Here is a 16,810-nt window from a genome sequence, read left to right as displayed (position 1 = left end):
TTTGTACCTGAGACTTCAGCAGGAGGCAAGCACAAGTTCATGCCCTTGGAGAAATATTCTGTAAGATGATGAAAGTCATTTGAAAGTTCCTTCTCCTTTCCTTGGCAATGAAGAAACCACTGCAGGCCAACCCAGCAAAAAGCACACTGGCAGAGGGGCAGTTCAAACTCCTGTAGCTTCCTTGCTTCTTCTCCTTGGCAAAAGGTTCGTCTTGTTCCCAGAAGTGATCTAAAGTTCTTGGGTCTGGGTCCCAATATTTATACTACTTTTCTCTTTGTTCTCTGAAGGTAGAGGGGCGTTTGCCCAGTTCAAACCAGTTCTGGAGCACTCTGTTTACATGACTCCTTCTTTCCTTTCACAGTGCAGGGCAGAAACATCAGACGCCTCACAGGAGGTGGAGCCAGCATTGTGTGGGGGAAAGCACAGCCCAGGAGCACTGTGTTGACATGATTCCTTCTCTTCTTTCACAGTGCAGGGCAGACATCAGCCACACCCCAGGGGTGGAGCCAGCATTGTGAAGGGAAGGCCCAGCCCTATTCAGGTCCCTGGTGAAACTCCTCCCTCCTATCTAGATGCAGATTTCCCTATTCACCACTGGGCTGACTCATTCTGTCTCCTGGAATCCCCCAGCCCTGTCACTCAAACTCCAGACAAGGAATACACAAACCTAGCAGAGGCAGGCCTGGATAGTTAGACAAGAAAATACCTACTTTCTAAAAGTGGTATTTTCGAACACAGAATATTAAAACCAACTTTACTAAAATATGTATTATATCATTCTGAGTTCAGGCATACTAAATTCACATTTCTACCATGTTCCCTGAGTCAGTTAGGATTTTAAGATGTAATAATCTAACTGCCCATTCTGGCCTATGGAGAATAGATAGCCTTCCAATATTGAAAAATGAAAATGGCTGTAATTCACGATGAAACCTGCTACACACACCAGGGAATATCCTACCTTATACTTACAATGCACCCTGCCCTTGAGCCTACCATAGGGGTGTCTGATATGAAGAAAAGGGAAGGTTTAGGGACTGGAAAGGGGGTGCCCTTGCCAAGTCGACATGGCAGTCACAGACTGCACACAGGCCTTGCAATGGCAGGCATGAGACACACTTTACAAGCTGCTTCTGTGGGTGGCATAACCAGTGCTGCAAGCCCACCAGCAGCATTTGATTTACAAGCCCTGGGCACACATGGTGCACTGTACTAGGGTCTGACAAGTAAATCAAATAACCGAATCATGGAATTACTAATTAGTACATCAATTTAACATAGGGAGCACTCGCACTTGCACTGTGGTACCGAATAGCAGTGGCACCCTGCCCAAAGCATATAACCAGCAAAACATATAAAAAACAGAGGAGGCAATCAGTAAAAATTGAAGGGAGACTCACGCCAATGATGCCAGGTCTAACACGTGTCCCCTCCAGCTGAAATGTGGGGAGAACTACCCTTCCCCTTGAAAGTTCTCTTCTCTAAGGGGGAAAAATCTGGACCGACCATCAGCGTTGGCGTACTCTGTACAAGGGCGGTGTTCCACCATAAAGTCCATACCCTGTAGGGAAATGGACCCCCTCAACAAGTTTGGGTTCTCACCCCTCATCTGCATTAGCCATCCGAGGGCCCTGTGATCGGTCTGAACCAGAAAGGGAGTCCCAAACAAGTATGGTCTCAACTTCTTCAGTGTCCAGACCACAACAAATGCCTCACACTCAATTGCTCTCCGCTTCTGTTCCCATGGAAGTAACCTCCTACAGATGAAGGCTACAGGTTGGTCTAGGCCCTCTTCATTACTCTGTGATAGAACAACCCCACCATGTTCTGAAGCGACTGTTTGAACAATGAATTATTTTGAGAAGTTGGGCGCCTGAAGCACGGGCTGTGCACATGGCAGTCTTCAGGGCGTCAAAAGCCTCCTGACAGGTGTCAGTCCAGTTCACTTTCTTGGTATGCTTCCTGGAAGTCAGCTCATTAAATGGCGCAACAATATTGCCATACCCCTTGACAAACCTCCTGTAGTACCCCGTGAGTCCTAAAAAGGCTCTCACCTGTGTCTGAGTCTTTGGGGGTTCCCATGCCAGTATGGTATCAATCTTGGGTTGTAGAGGTGCCACCTGGCCGCTCCCTACCTGGTGACCCAATTACACCACGGAACCCTGCCCGATCTGGCACTTCCTCGCCTTGATAATGAGGCCTGCCTTTCGCAGTGCCATCAACACTTCCCAGAGGGGACGCAGATTTTCTTCCCAACTAGTGCTGAACACTGCAACGTGATCCAGGTAGGCGGCACTGAAATCCTGCAGTCCAGCCAACACCTAGTTGACCAACCTCTGAAAGGTGGCAGGGGCATTCTTCATTCCAAAGGGCAAAATCTGCCCATCTGGTGTGGCGAATGCTGACCTCTCTTTGGCCACATCAGTCAAGGCAAGGTGCTCTGCCAGTACCCAGACGTCAAATCAAATGTGCTGAAGTACCGTGCAGCCCCTAACCGATCAATTAGCTTATAAGCTCTGGGGATGGGCTGTGCGTCAGTCCTGGTGACCGAATTGAGTCCTCGGTAGTCCACACAGAACTGGAGTTCAGGTGTGGCACCAGACGCGGCAGCCTTTGGGACGAAAACCACTGGACTGGCCCAAGGACTCTTTGAGAACTCAATCACGCCTAAAGCAAACATCTTGGAGACTTCCTCCTTGATGTAAGCTCTGACCCTGTCAGTCACTCTGTAAGCCTTGTGCTTCGCAAGAGGACTGTCCCCAGTGTCCACATCAAAACCGCACCACTCAGTGACACCAGGAACCAAGGAAAACAAATCAGGGAATTGTCCTAACAGTTGGCGACAATCTTGCTGCTGTTCAGGGGTCAGTGTGGCAGAGAGGCTGACACCATCCACCGACCCATCTTGCTCTGTTGCAGAGGAGGTCAGGAAGAGGCTCGGTCTCCTCCTCCATTCCATCACCCATCACCAGGAGCATGCCCACTTCGGACCTTTCTGTGTGGGTCTTCAGGCGGTTAACATGTAGGACCCACAAAGGGATCCTTGGAGACCGCAAGTTCACCAGGTAGGTGACATCACTCTTGTGCTCCACCACCTCAAATGGACCGGTCCACCTGTCCTGAAGCCACAAGGCTCTACAGGGGCCATGACCCAAACTTTCTGTCCAGGCTGAACCTCAATCAGAGTGGCATTCTGATCGGACCACCGCTTCATCTCTTCCTGGCTGGCTTCCACATTCACCTGAGCGATCTCTCTGAATCACCGAGTCTGGTTCCTGAAGGCCAGCATGTAACTGTATACATCCTGGGGAGGTTTCCTGGGAGATTGCTCCCAGCCTTCCTTGACCAGACTCAAAGGTCCTCTTACCGGGTGTCCATACAACAGTTAAAAGGGACGGAACCCTAGGGACTTTTGTGGCACCTCACGGTAAGCAAAAAGAAGGCATGGCTAGAGGACCTCCCACTTATGCCTCATAGGTTCCTCAAGACCCATAATCATGCCTTTAAGGGTCGGGTTGAATCTCTCAACCAGCCCATTTCCTTGTGGCTGGTAAGGAGTGGTGAACTTATAGGTAACACCACACTCCTTCCACAGAGACTTCATATAATTAGAAATGAATTTTATACCTCGGCCAGACACCACCTCTCTGGGGAACCTCACACGAGAGAATATCCCCATCAGTGCAAGTCCCACCATGGGGGCCGTTGCTGAGCAGGATGGCTTCCGGGTACTGGGTAGCATGGTCCACCAAGACCAGGATAAACCTGTTGCCCATGGCTGTCTTGGGGTCCAGTGGCCTCACAATGTCAATGACCACCCGCTCAAAGGGGGTACTGACTACAGGGAAAAATTGGAGAGGAGCCTTGTGCTTCCTTCCACTTTTCTCACTTGCCTGGCAAGTTTGACTAGTCCTACAATGAGTATCTGAACTCTTCCGCATCTGGAGCCAATAAAAGTGGGTGACAAGCCGCTTAAAGGTCTTGTTCTGCCCCAGATGTCCAGCTAAAGGTACGTCATGAGCCAACCCCAGTAGGAAGGCTCTGAAGCGCTGGGTTACCACCAGCACACGGGCTGACCCAGGCTCAGAAACCCTAGGCTCGCTATACAGTAGGTCGTTCTCCCAGTAGATCCAATGTGATCCAAAGTGATCACCTGCTGCCTGATTTGTGGCCTGTTGCCGCAAACCCTCAAGAAAAGGGCACTTCTTCTGCTCTGCACAAAATTCCTTCCTAGAGGGCCCATTCTTGCTGCCAATGGGTCAGCTCAGGTAGGTTCCCCAGTTCAGAAACTTGCTCCCCTGTAGGTTCCAGGGCATCCTCTTCAAGGTCTGCCTCCTCCTGGACCGTGGGAACAATGCAGTCTGGTTTCCCACGCCCCCTACCTCTTCTCTTTAAGGCAAGTTCCTGGGCCATACTTTCAGGCTCCAGGATCTCTTGAACACCCTTCTCTGCCATAGACCGAGTGGTCACACAAGCCCACTCAGGCAGACCCAACATCTCTAAATGAGCCTTCTTCTCCACCTTAGCCCAAGGGAAGCTTTCCAAATCATTGCCTAACAAACAATCAACAGGCATGGCTGGCCTCACAGCTACTTGAAGAGCACCAGAGACCCCCCCCCGACTCAAAGGGAACCTGAGTCACCTTGCAATGGCTCTCTGTGTTGTCAGCAGCAATAACTGGGAAGAATGTATTGGGGACCACCTGCTCTTCAGACACCAAGTGACACTTGACAGCTGTCACACTGGCACTGGTTCTGGTGTCTCTAAGAGCCTCCACTTTATGGCCATTGATGGTCACACACTGCCTGTACTTTTTCGTGTTATCAGTCAGCTGAGTCCTAATTAGACAAAGGACATTTCTGCGGGACCCCACACATCTTGGGTACCCATCTCCTCTCCACCCAGGGCTATACTGGCCATCTGATGTGGTGGTACACGGGGTGGCACATACCGACCCTTTTTGGGACACTGGGGATCATACCAACAGTGTCCCACATGCTGACACTGAAAGCAGGTAGCCAGCCCCCTATGAACAGGTTTACCTGTCGGGTTCTGACTCCTTCACTTGATTCCCTTGGGAATTACTTTTGGGCCCTTTCTGGAACTCCTTCTGTTTACCCTTGTCCCCCCACTCTTCTGCCGGGGACCCTGCTCACCTTTGGCAGAGTCTCCCACATGACCCTTGTGGACCCTGGTACTGACCCAGCAGTCCACCTCCTCAGCAAGCTTCCTAGGGTTAGTCAACTTGTTATCAATAAGGTGCTGGCGTAGCTCTGGAAAACAATTAGCAGACAAGTGCTCCCTTGCAATCAAATCAAAGAGCGCTTCAAAAGTATCCACTTTGCTACCCTTCACCCAACCATCCATAGCTCTGCAAAAGAAAGATACATATTCTACCCAAGTGGTTCCCTCCAGCTTCTTACAATTTCTGAACCTCTGTCTATAGAGTTCTGGGCTCAAACCATACCTTGTCATCAGGGCTTCCTTAATGTGGGCATAAGACATCCTATTCTCACTGGGTAGATCTAACAAAGTATCCCTTCCCTCCCTCACACAGCTGCCCCAGAACCCCGCTCCCCAATCCTTCTCAGGGGGGCCAACATTGCTATTTCATAGGCTGCATACCCCTGCCTAATATCTTCATGCTTATGGAAATTTTTGATGACATCCTTGGGGATATATACCCTGCCTTCTGAAGGCACCGATGGTGTGCTGCCACCAGAGGGATTGATCTCTAAGCCCTTTGCCTTGATCTCTACCTACCTCAACATGCTCTCATGTTCCGTTCTCATTCTCTCTCTCTCCAAGGACAATCTGTTATTCTCGGCTTCCCTCTGACCCTCCATCTTAAGCTTAGCCATCTCCAGCTTTTGTGCCCTATTTCCCTCCCTGTCTTCCAACTCTCTGGGGGACAGGTCTTTGTAAAAGATACTACTGCTAGGTGGGGACGGTACCCCTCCCCTGGCTGGAAACACTGGCCTATCCAGTTGCCTATCTACATCCCCAGTTGGCTCCACCAGAAGATCAGGGGCATTTCTTTCATCTACCCAGGTCCTCAGCGCCTTTTGGTAGTCATCCTTTTTAGAAATGCCTGGTGTAGCAACTTTCAATTTCTTGCAGAGATGCTTGAGCTGCTTCAAAGTGTAGTTTTCCAACCTCTCTTTCTCAAAATCACGATCCATAGATGCAACAGATGCTGATCTACTCATGGTAGTAAGAATTGGGAGTTTTCAGGAAAAAATAACAGCCCAAGGAAAATAATTCTACCAAAAAAAGTATGTGGTCCCGTTCTCACAGTTCTCACAAAAGTACCTGGATGCATAACGCAGAACAAACAAAAGGCTCGCAGAGCGAGAGCCTATGCATCACCCCCACCGGTAAGGATCACAATGCATCCCCTACTCTACGCAAGCATTGAGGCGCGACGCATCATCTCCCCCGGAGCACGGAACTGACGCATCTCCCACTCTGCAAGCCTTTTGTTTGTTTTGCGTTACGCATCCAGGTACTTTTGTGAGAACTGTGTCGCATTCATCACCAACTTGAACTAAGTAACTTCTACCATATTTAAGTTAATCTTAAGTACAGTATTATGGATTTTTGTCATTTGTGGTCTTGTGTTAAGTCTATATAAAAAATACTTATTTTTATAAAACCTGTGTGATGTCCATCTGTAGTGTTTTCACTGTATGACTGTGTATATTCACAAATGCTTAACACACTGCCTCTGGGATAAGCCTGTCTGCTCGTGCCAAGCTATCAAGGGGGTGAGCAGGGGTTATCTAGGAGTGTAATCCCCTTAACCTGACTTAGAAGCAAGGGTCCCTATTTGGGCAAAGGTGTATACCAATGCCAACTAGAGACCCCCAGTTCTAACAGTCACCATCAACAATGCTCTAATTTCATTTAGCATTGACTAGAGCAATGCTATCTATATTTATCTTCTGGAAAAATCTCAGCTTCAAAGTGTACAAAATTTAACCTTAAACATTTTACTAACATGTAGGCATATCTTTCGTGACCTACAGTTATCACGCCTCAGGGTCCAAAGGCCTGTATATTGTTCTCAGAGCCTTTTATAATTGTTCCCCTACTTTCATCATCAAGTTTGTTTTGTACACTACTATATGTCTGCTTTGAGATGCATTAACTAGACATATGCTTGCCCGCATCTTCTATTGGACAAAGTCTGTCTGCTATCTCTTCAAGGTACAGACCACACAACTTTTGTTACACACGTAAAGTTTTTTATGTCTTCAAAGTAACCCCTTTTAAGTTTTGTAAAAGTGTGAATATTGGTCTTTACTTAGTCACGCCTAGTACATACCAAACCATGCTACTATTGTCTCTCCTTAGCACAGTGCGGGGCCCTATTGGTGCAAGAGCCACAATAAACATCAAATCACATACATGCACTAAATCTCATTATTAAGCAATAGGAAGATAGTCCACAGTTAGATAGAAGCTGTGACGGAGCTTTAAAAAAGTCCTAACAATTGTGCATCTAAAAGGTAGCAAGAATTTTGTAAGCATTCCCAGACTTGATTTTGGTAGTTTGGCTTAAGGAGGAAGGCTTTCTTCAGAAAAATTATGTGGCCATGCAACAGCACCAAAGTCAAACTTCTGCTAAGAAATACAGAAATAACATGTTTTCAATCATTATAGCTAAAAAAAGATAATGTTGAAAATGATGTAACCTTTTAGAAAACTAAATGAAGGCATTATAACAGCAAAAACTATTCTATTAAAAATCATTAAAAATGTGCAACTTGATGAGCTGTACTTGACAGGAACATAGGCATCCTTCATGGCTTCCTCATTATCAACTGTAGCGCGATGAATTTGATGGTATATTTCAGCCAAACACTTTGTATCCAGACTTAAACAATGTCTTGCGGTAGAAAATCTTCGTCAGCGCAAGGCCAGAAGATCTAGCCAAGACGAGCTCCATGAGGCTGACTTTGTCTTGTTAGAGTTTACCCCTGTACATCTAACACTTTGCACCTGAAAGCTTTGCATATGAAAATCCCCTTAAGATGAGCCATCTATCCAATTGTTGCCACCATCCTCAGCTTTGTCTCACTCTCTTTTTTATCAATAACTTTATAGGCATTTATAGCACGATAGAAAACAAGGTACATGTGAATTAACAGGATCAAAATAGGGCCGATAGACAAACAATGCTACAGACCGAGAACTCTAGAGAATACAACTATTGGTTTCCTTGCCACTAGACTGATAACTGGGATATACAGACCCAAAAGAAATCTGAAAGTGCCTCCACCATTGGCCTAAATTTCAATTATATTTCTAGGGACACCATGGCATGGTAGATATGTACATACAATAGTGAGATTCTGTTGATAGCTAAACTCCATTCCATCATTGTCAGAGAACTCCACCGTACCACAAAAAGGAACATACCTAATATTTTATCTTAATAAAGATCTTTGGCACAATCTTGTACCGGTCATTATGGAGTGTGTAGAGCAACTTTAGAACTGCTGCCATTTTAAAGCAACAATTTTGCTGAAGATGGAAGTTGCAAGGGTTCCCCATATCTCAAGATGTCTCCACAAGGGGGTCAAAAAAGGAATGATGTTCAAATCCAGTTCTGCTGCTTGTCATTAGTAACCCACATAGTAGGTTACTTTGGGCCAGCTGTACAAAGCCATTTTATGCCCGCAAACTCTGCAATTAAAAAACTCACATGGTATACTACGACAAAGTGGCTTTTAAGTCTACAGCAAATCCATTTTGGTAGTCATAAAATCCTTTCCGAATTGCAAAATGGGCTGAACGATAAATACAGAATCACAATTAGGAAAGAATGTGGAAGGGGTGCTACCTCCTAATGGTGTTTTTGTATAGCAAATATCAGTGGCTTGTGACTGCAGTTGTGGTTGCAAACCATTGATCCCTTCTCAAAACTTCTTTCAAAAGAGATGCTAAGTGATTAGCAAAAGGGAAAGTGTTCCCTTGGACAACTTCCCCTTTGTGAAAGATGTCAGCTGACCTTGGGCCAAACAGGCAGTGGTCCAGAAGACCAATGCCTGCTCCATCTACAGTTTTGGCAAAGAGGATTTTTTTTAAAGTAGCTCCAGTTCACTTAAGGAGTTGCCAGTTTGGGAATTTTAAAAACAGTGATCACGGTCTGCTGTTATTTGAATACCGACATTGATTTGTTGCGAGCTAATCACGGGGGATCGCAAATAGTGACATGTCTAATTAATTTTCATTATGAAGGTCATTTTGTGACCATCTGTGACTGGATGTTTTGCAATGTAATCTATTATTGATAGGCTGCTATTGAAAATGGATGCAATTTGCAAACACTTGTTACCTGGTTACCTGTCTCTTAGCACATCTGGCCTCTAATGCTTTCCTTTACTACACACAGGCCAATTTTCCAGTTCTCCACAGTCACCAGCATATGTTGGGAAAATAATAGATAGAGCCCAGTTTAACCTTGGCCGGAAGGCTTTACCAAAAATAACAAGCATGCCCATCACAGGCTAACTGCCACTTGGGACACTTCACAAAGAGAAGCATATCATGAATCGTGAGTGAGCCATGATAATCAATGTCTCCATTCCAATAAATCCCCTGAAAGTACCTGCCACATTTTACCCACATTGCAAGAGACTCGCTCCTAATGTCTCACTCAATAACGAAAAGCTCAGAGAAAGCCCTTTAAACATGCGCCCTTGTTATAGGATTTTCACACATTATTTAGAAATTGGGGGCCAAAGTTAATTTTATCGAGAACACAGCGTAGGTTTATGCAGCATATGAAAATGAAATGCACCTCCTTAATCAACCAGAATTAGGGCTCATGGATCTGACAACTCAAGCGCTCACACTAACATCAGATGCATGTCGAAAATCAACCAGATCTGAAGCCATTCTATCTCGTATAAACTATGGGTTTTACTACTTTCTGTATCCTTGTAGCTAATGCTGTATCAATTATTTTGGCCTCTATGTTGATGGGAGAAATTGAGGAGAATAGCAACACCATATAGTTGTTGCTCCAGTTTGGGCACCAAAACAATCATTGCAGTGCTTAGGTCAACCTCAAGTTAACATTTTGAGTCCTCAAACATGGAACTCGGGTGGGGGATGACCAGGTCTCTCCTTTTATAAAGTTCGAGTGGAAGCCTGGGATTTTACCTGATTTTTAGCAAGTCATCCTTTTGCACTGTTTAGCCCCCTTTTTTTCTGAATTATACTGGTGGTAACTGACTCTGACAGTACCCTGGGCTTTGCTAACCAGGCCCAGTACCAGTGCTATGTTTAAAAAGGTACATGTAATAGGGTACACTTACAATTGGCAATCGCAAACCCTATACGTCCCTTCGTAAATAAAAGGGCTAGGGATGTAATCTACCTATACGTCTCTAGTATATAATAGGGCATAGAGGTTTAGAGGCCCAGCAGATTTCCTGCACTCACATGTGTGCACTGCTAAGTGCCTGCTGTCATTTTAAAGACAGCCTGGTTTTGCGGACTGTTTTTAAAAATAATTGTGTGCAAAATTGACTTTGGTGGTATGGGCACTTTAAAAGTGATAATCTACCTTATTTGTAACTATTATAGAAACCCAAGGTCTTCCGTAAATGTGTCAGGGGTGAGGGGCCATATTACTATAAGCAGGCACCTTATAAAAGACGTTGGAAATGTCCTGGTGAGGAAAAAACTGCCCATTTAATTTTTTCCCCTTGCAGAGACTTATCTCTATAGGTTATCATTACACTATTTTATTTAGATATAACTATTGCTAGGAAAGGAGAAAATAGCATTCAATGAGTTAAAAGATTGGTATTGATGAAGTCGAAAACATGGCTTAGCAAGGCTGGTTTAATTAAGTGATAAGTGCCCTGGGCGGAGCAGAGATTAACTGATGGAGAACGCTCTGAAGCTGACAATTATGAGAGGGGGCCGGGTAAATCAAACTGAGCTCAAAGACAGAGCATATCAGGTAATGAATGCCAGGCATACCTACTCCCACATCCTGTGCCCGAGCCAGATGACAGGCTTAGAATAAGAATTTGGAGAGGTCAGGGGAGAAGAACTAATGGAAATGAGACAGAAGTGTGGGTTGGTTTAGCTAGCTCTTAGTCCTCTGGGGAGGTATCATCCCTGGTGGAATTTGGAAGTGCAGTGCTTTGTGGGACAAGAAGATGCCACAATTTAGAGGAAGTTGTCATGCTTTTGGGTAGCATCCAGCATCTCATTGGGCACAGGTACCCCATGCTTGTCACCCCAGAACACTGAATAAATATGTGAGAGCTGCATAGTCTCTCAGATCTGCTGCCTGAAACTACAAGGAGAAAGAGGACTGCCCTGCTGGAATCTGGATTTGGTGCCCAAAGGCCTACACCTTGAATGACTGTGCCTGGTGCACAATTTGGTACTACAGCCCTTGGGACTGTGCCTTGCTTCAAGAAGTATTAAGGAGTCCACTTGCATCATCTCCACAAAGAGTCCCCATCCTGGGGTGCGTCCAGCGGACTGTTAATAATTTGGCCAGGTGCATTTTGGGAATTGTAGTCCAGACATCCCAGAGACTATCTAGGAGATTACAGACCTTTGTATTGTTGTTTTGGACACTTTGAACCTGTAGGGATACCTCAGAAAGCACCTCCTGAAGTTTGGAGAACTTCAGAGAACTTGCGTGAAAAAGCTCCATGACGTGACCAACCCAATGTCGAGAGTCAAGGTGTCTACCTTCAACCGCAACCTGGCCACGATTTCAGGTTCATTCCACTGAAAGCTCCGGAGCTCCAGATTTCTAGGATTTTAGTGGAGCCTAGCAGATAGTCAAGCTGGTGAACTACTGTGGAGGGTCGAGCGACATTTCAAGAAAAAGTTGCATAAAAGTTTCTAAGTGTGAAGGTAACATTTTGGTGGGCCTCCCGCTTAGTGTATCCGACCTGGGCTCCATCGTAGTCAGCCTCAAACTTTGACATTGTCCTGGTCAAGTGTGAATAGATGTCCCAGACTGGTGCAACATGTTTGTATGCACTATAAATTGGTTAATCTTTAAAAATTCTAATCTCTGGTTCCCTACATTGGATTTTTGTCATTTTGGAGTCTATTTGTTCATAAAAAGTTGCCTATTTTTATGACTTGGTGTGGGATTTGTATTAAGTGTTGTGTCTTGCTTATTTAATGTATTGATGTTTTGTATGCTTTATACTCCGGGCTCCTAAGTTAGGCCTGACTGCTCATTGTCAGCTACCAATGGTGGAGCGAGGGGCCACTTTACTAAGAACTTTACAGGACCCTATACAATATTGGTGACCTTATTGCTAGTGGTATGTGCATATTTTCCCCTATCAATAACCCACTTTCCAACACTGGTGGCATGATTTCCATGGCATACACAAATTCATTGTACTTTCCAATAGCTGATGTTATGACTACTGTTTCAGAAATGTAGACTTTGGATCATGGTGGCATTATTGTTTCAGAATGTACCGGTTCATCTGGTGGTGTCTCTGAGGTGGTCCAACCTTCTGAGTGTGCTGGTTCATCGTCTGAAGTTTCTGAGGGGGTCCAACCTTCTAGAGATACTACTTTTGGATCTGGCGTTTCTGACAGTGAAGTTTTTTATGATCCTATTTGCGATGATTCTACTGCTAGTAATGATACTTTGTCAAATTCTGATTTTGTAAATAGGAACGTTGTAAATAGTAATGTCCTAAATGGTTAGACAATTTTGTGTGTTAATTTTATTTTGTTTTATATTTGTTGTATTACAAGGGAAGATGTGTCATTTTGCTTTAAATGAGTTTCTTGCTGTGTTGTGGAATGTTTTCTTTTAATCTCCATTCTATTGTTGTTTGGAATCTTGTACAGAACTAGAAGGACAGTTACTGGGAGGTAATTCCTGTGTAGTCTGAGTCCTACCTTGCTCCTGTGTTTTATCAATAAACTATACTTATTCAGTTTACTTAAGTTTCATATCTTACACTGAGCCACAGATTAGCATGCTAAGACTGTGGCTTTGGGTGACCCCAAAGGGAAGTGTGATAGAAGACGAGCAGCACAGTGGTTCCAGTGGTCCTGTTTCACGCTACAGCCCATTGACCTGCCTTCATGCTCCATCATCCCACCCTGAGTCCAAGTGTCGATTGGGAAATGATATTGAACTGGACTGACTGTGCACAGAGGCGTGGGGCCTAAGATCCCCTGTGCCTCCTTACCCACATGGACTGATGCTGAACACAAGAGTCACAAGCCAGCAGTTGGTGCACCACTGCCGCATAGAGGCAATGCCCTATGTAGCGGGCTTATGGTACCCCATGCTCAAATTGGGGAAGCCTAGTCCCAGATAAGAGGTACCACTGATCATCATCTCCTCTCCTGGATGAACGTAAGGGCAATCAAGAGAGGGGTTGGTGCTGAAGGGTCAGTGCCAACAGCTAAGCAGAGGGATGGCATATGACCAAGGGCAGCAGGGCAACACTGCTAGCAATGTCTCTCAGCCCAGACAAACTTCCATAGCTGATCTCAAAATCCTGACTCTGAGGAGATACTTGATGCTCTTTCCACCACTCCTGGACACACTAGGGCTCCTACCAGTTGTGATTGCACACACACACACCTTGACCACCCTGCTCAATATTTACAGAATTAGCTGGTCTGGCTGCTGCCCTGAGTGTTCCCCTGCATCACGAAATACAGTTTTCTCTGCTCTGAGTGGATGAGTTCCTACAAGCCACGTCAGGACACCTCATAGAGTCTCTTCTACCTTGCTTTCACCCATGGCATCTGTTGCCACCTGACCACGAAAGCCCAGAGGCAAGGCAACTCAACAGCGCTTCTTCTGGGAAGCCATGGCTGGTACATCGATCTCACGCCACAAAGGAATGGCTGATATCAATCTGGAAACCATGATGAGGGAATTCACTTCTTTCAAAAGTACAATGCAGTCGGTTTTAGAAGATACTAAATCTAGGGCCAGTGAACTTAATTCTATGAGAGCAAATGTGGGCATGTTCCCAACGCAACTGTCTTTGACTGATTAGAAGATGATGGCAGTGGAGGATCACATGGCAGCACTAGATCTTAAGCTTGACTTAGGTTGGGAGCCTTGGTTGTTGCATAGGGAGCTGATTGATGTGAAAGACCGCAGACTGAGAAATAATATCTGTTTCATGGGAGTACCCGAGGGGTCTGGTATTCTCGCCTTTATTCATAATAGTTTGCTTTCTTCCCCACTAACTGGCCAGACAGCTTATCTTGGCTGCTAAAGAGAACAATCACCCCCTTCAGTAAGATTCCAGGATATGCATAGTTGCAGACTTCTCTCATGACACAATAGCCAGAGGAAGAAATTCCTGGGTTTGCAACTGCTCATTCGGAAATTGGACAGTATGCTATGATGCTGCTCATTATTAATGGCAAGCACAGAGAATGTACCCAACTTGAAGAACCTCAACAGTTTCTGGCTATGCGGGACACTACTGAAATGAACAAGTAAAAAACCACAGCTGCCCAGGTTGCCGAACCACCACCTGAGACTGCTAACTCACTGGTCCTAGTGGGTAGCATGGAGGACCATGAGTCACAACCGAAGTAACTGGAGACTGTGTTGAGGAAGTGGAATGATAGGCATTACTGAAACTGTCATAAATACCCGGATAGAGGCAGAGCTACATCCCGGTCCACTGTAAAGATTTGAGGGGCCTGCGGTCACACTAGACTGGGGAAAGAACGGGTGCCCAGCTCAGCTAGAACATGCACTGATGCACAGTGTGTAAAATCCATCCATGAACGTAACACTGCTGTACTGTGAGAGTCAGCGCGCCAAGTGGTCTTGACTTCTGGGTGCGAGATGATATTGTGGCCATACACAGAGCTGGTACCATTTTGACAGGCTGATTTCTCTTAGCCACAGATACACGGGAACATACATTGCCTGGAGGGGATGCCGATGCCCACTGCTTTTCTCTATCCTGATAGTTGGTAGGCATTGGGGTGGAGTAAAGATAGGGAGAACACTTCTCTGTTCGAAGGAGATATAAGCAGGTAACATGAGGTACCTGTTGGGTGGGTAACAACCCGCAGAGTTCCTTGAATGTTTATTATGATGCTGCACTTTGTTTGATTTACTTTCCATTTTTTTGAATTACTTGCTGTTCTTGATGGTCACCCATGCTACCCAGGGACAGGGTTTTCCTCTGCATGTACACAATGTTCAATGAGCAATACACCCTTCAATGATGTTCTATCCTGGCCCCAGACAGGATTGTTAGCTTGCATACTGTAACTCCTGACCTAGGTGTACTCATTTACCTCCCCTTCAGATCACTGCTGTATACTGTTGTATACCTCCTTTATTACCCCAAAAGTCCTCACCACTGGTCGCCATCAGGCCAGCTGCAACGTGATGGTCCGCACTCACCCCAAACACTTGCGACTGGTCCATTTCATTAGGAGAAAAAAGGTAGTTGCCTACATTGCCACAAAATTTCCTAACATTGCCGTGCAACAGGAAACCCTCCTTTGACAGGTGGAGTCAGACAAGTTATAAAGCAATTGGGTACGGAGAGTCATTAGTGCCAGTTACGTTGACTGGGACGGATGCTCTGGGTAAGACACAGGGCCAGATGAAATACCTCAAAGAAATGAGGTGTGGCTATTCTACGTAAGAAGTTGTTGCAATTCACAAAACGTGGGAAGATGATGGAGGGCGCCTAGATCAGCACTATGGGTTAAATGCTGCTTTCGGGCTTAGTATACATGCCTAATACGGATAGAGATTATTTTCTCACCTCTCTGTCACAATGTTCTGTAGAATTCAGACATCTATGACTAGTGGTGGGAGTTGACTGGAATCTTGTTTTGGATCCCTATCAGATAGAACGTAGAGGGGCTACGACAAACCAAACCCTAGAAATCATGCAATCCTAACCGATGTTATGACTGACCTTAGTTTGACGGATACATAGCATCCCCCCCGAAAATAGAAATTGTGCCTTCATATCTTTTTTTGGGGTATTTATTTGTCAGTCCGAATTAATTAAGTTCCACAATACATACAATACTTAAAAAAGCAAGGCAGCAGTACAAAAGGTTTAAAAGATAACAACAAGAGATAAAAAATGCTCACATTCAAATCTCGTTAAAGTGAAGGAGTTAGGTCCTTAGAAAGTGGAGAGGCTGGACCTTGATTAAAGTATTTGAAAAGAAAAAGTGCCCCCCACTTGTTTTTCAAAACTGCTCTTAATTATGAGCAACACATCCACTCGGATTAGATATGTTCGGTATGTTTATTTATACCTTGAGTTCAACAGTTAATTTAGAAAATTCTGTACATTTCATGTCAGACAAAGAACACCAAAGAATTGACATAAATTTTAAACATACAAAAAGAAAAAATCACAAATATATCTACTATACACAACAAAGCATGACATCAATTTTAGAAAAAGTCACAAAAATCAGAGAATGAAAACTTCTTTTCACAGTAATAAACAAAGTCACAAATGAAAGGAGATATCACGACACATCAATTGTTGCACAACACTCGTTTTTTGGGTCGTGTTAGTTATTTGTTATGGATGCTTGTTATTTCTATCCCCTTTCTTGCCGACGCGTTTCGAACTTCGTACATCAGTTACGAGTTCTCTTCAGGGCCTTGTTATTACTATATGCCTGTGTGTAAAAGGAAACGCTATTTAAAATCCAATCTTGGGTCTCATCTCCTAAGATCACTTAGGGTCTACTGCAATTTTTTACAAAAAGCAAGTTACCTGGGCAGTGGCCGGGTTTATCCTATGTCTTGTTCTGGGTCATT

The sequence above is a fragment of the Lissotriton vulgaris genome, chromosome 6, assembly GCF_964263255.1.
Source record: "Lissotriton vulgaris chromosome 6, aLisVul1.2, whole genome shotgun sequence".
Lineage (NCBI taxonomy): Eukaryota > Metazoa > Chordata > Amphibia > Caudata > Salamandridae > Lissotriton > Lissotriton vulgaris.
Note: the sequence above shows the minus strand (reverse complement) of the source record.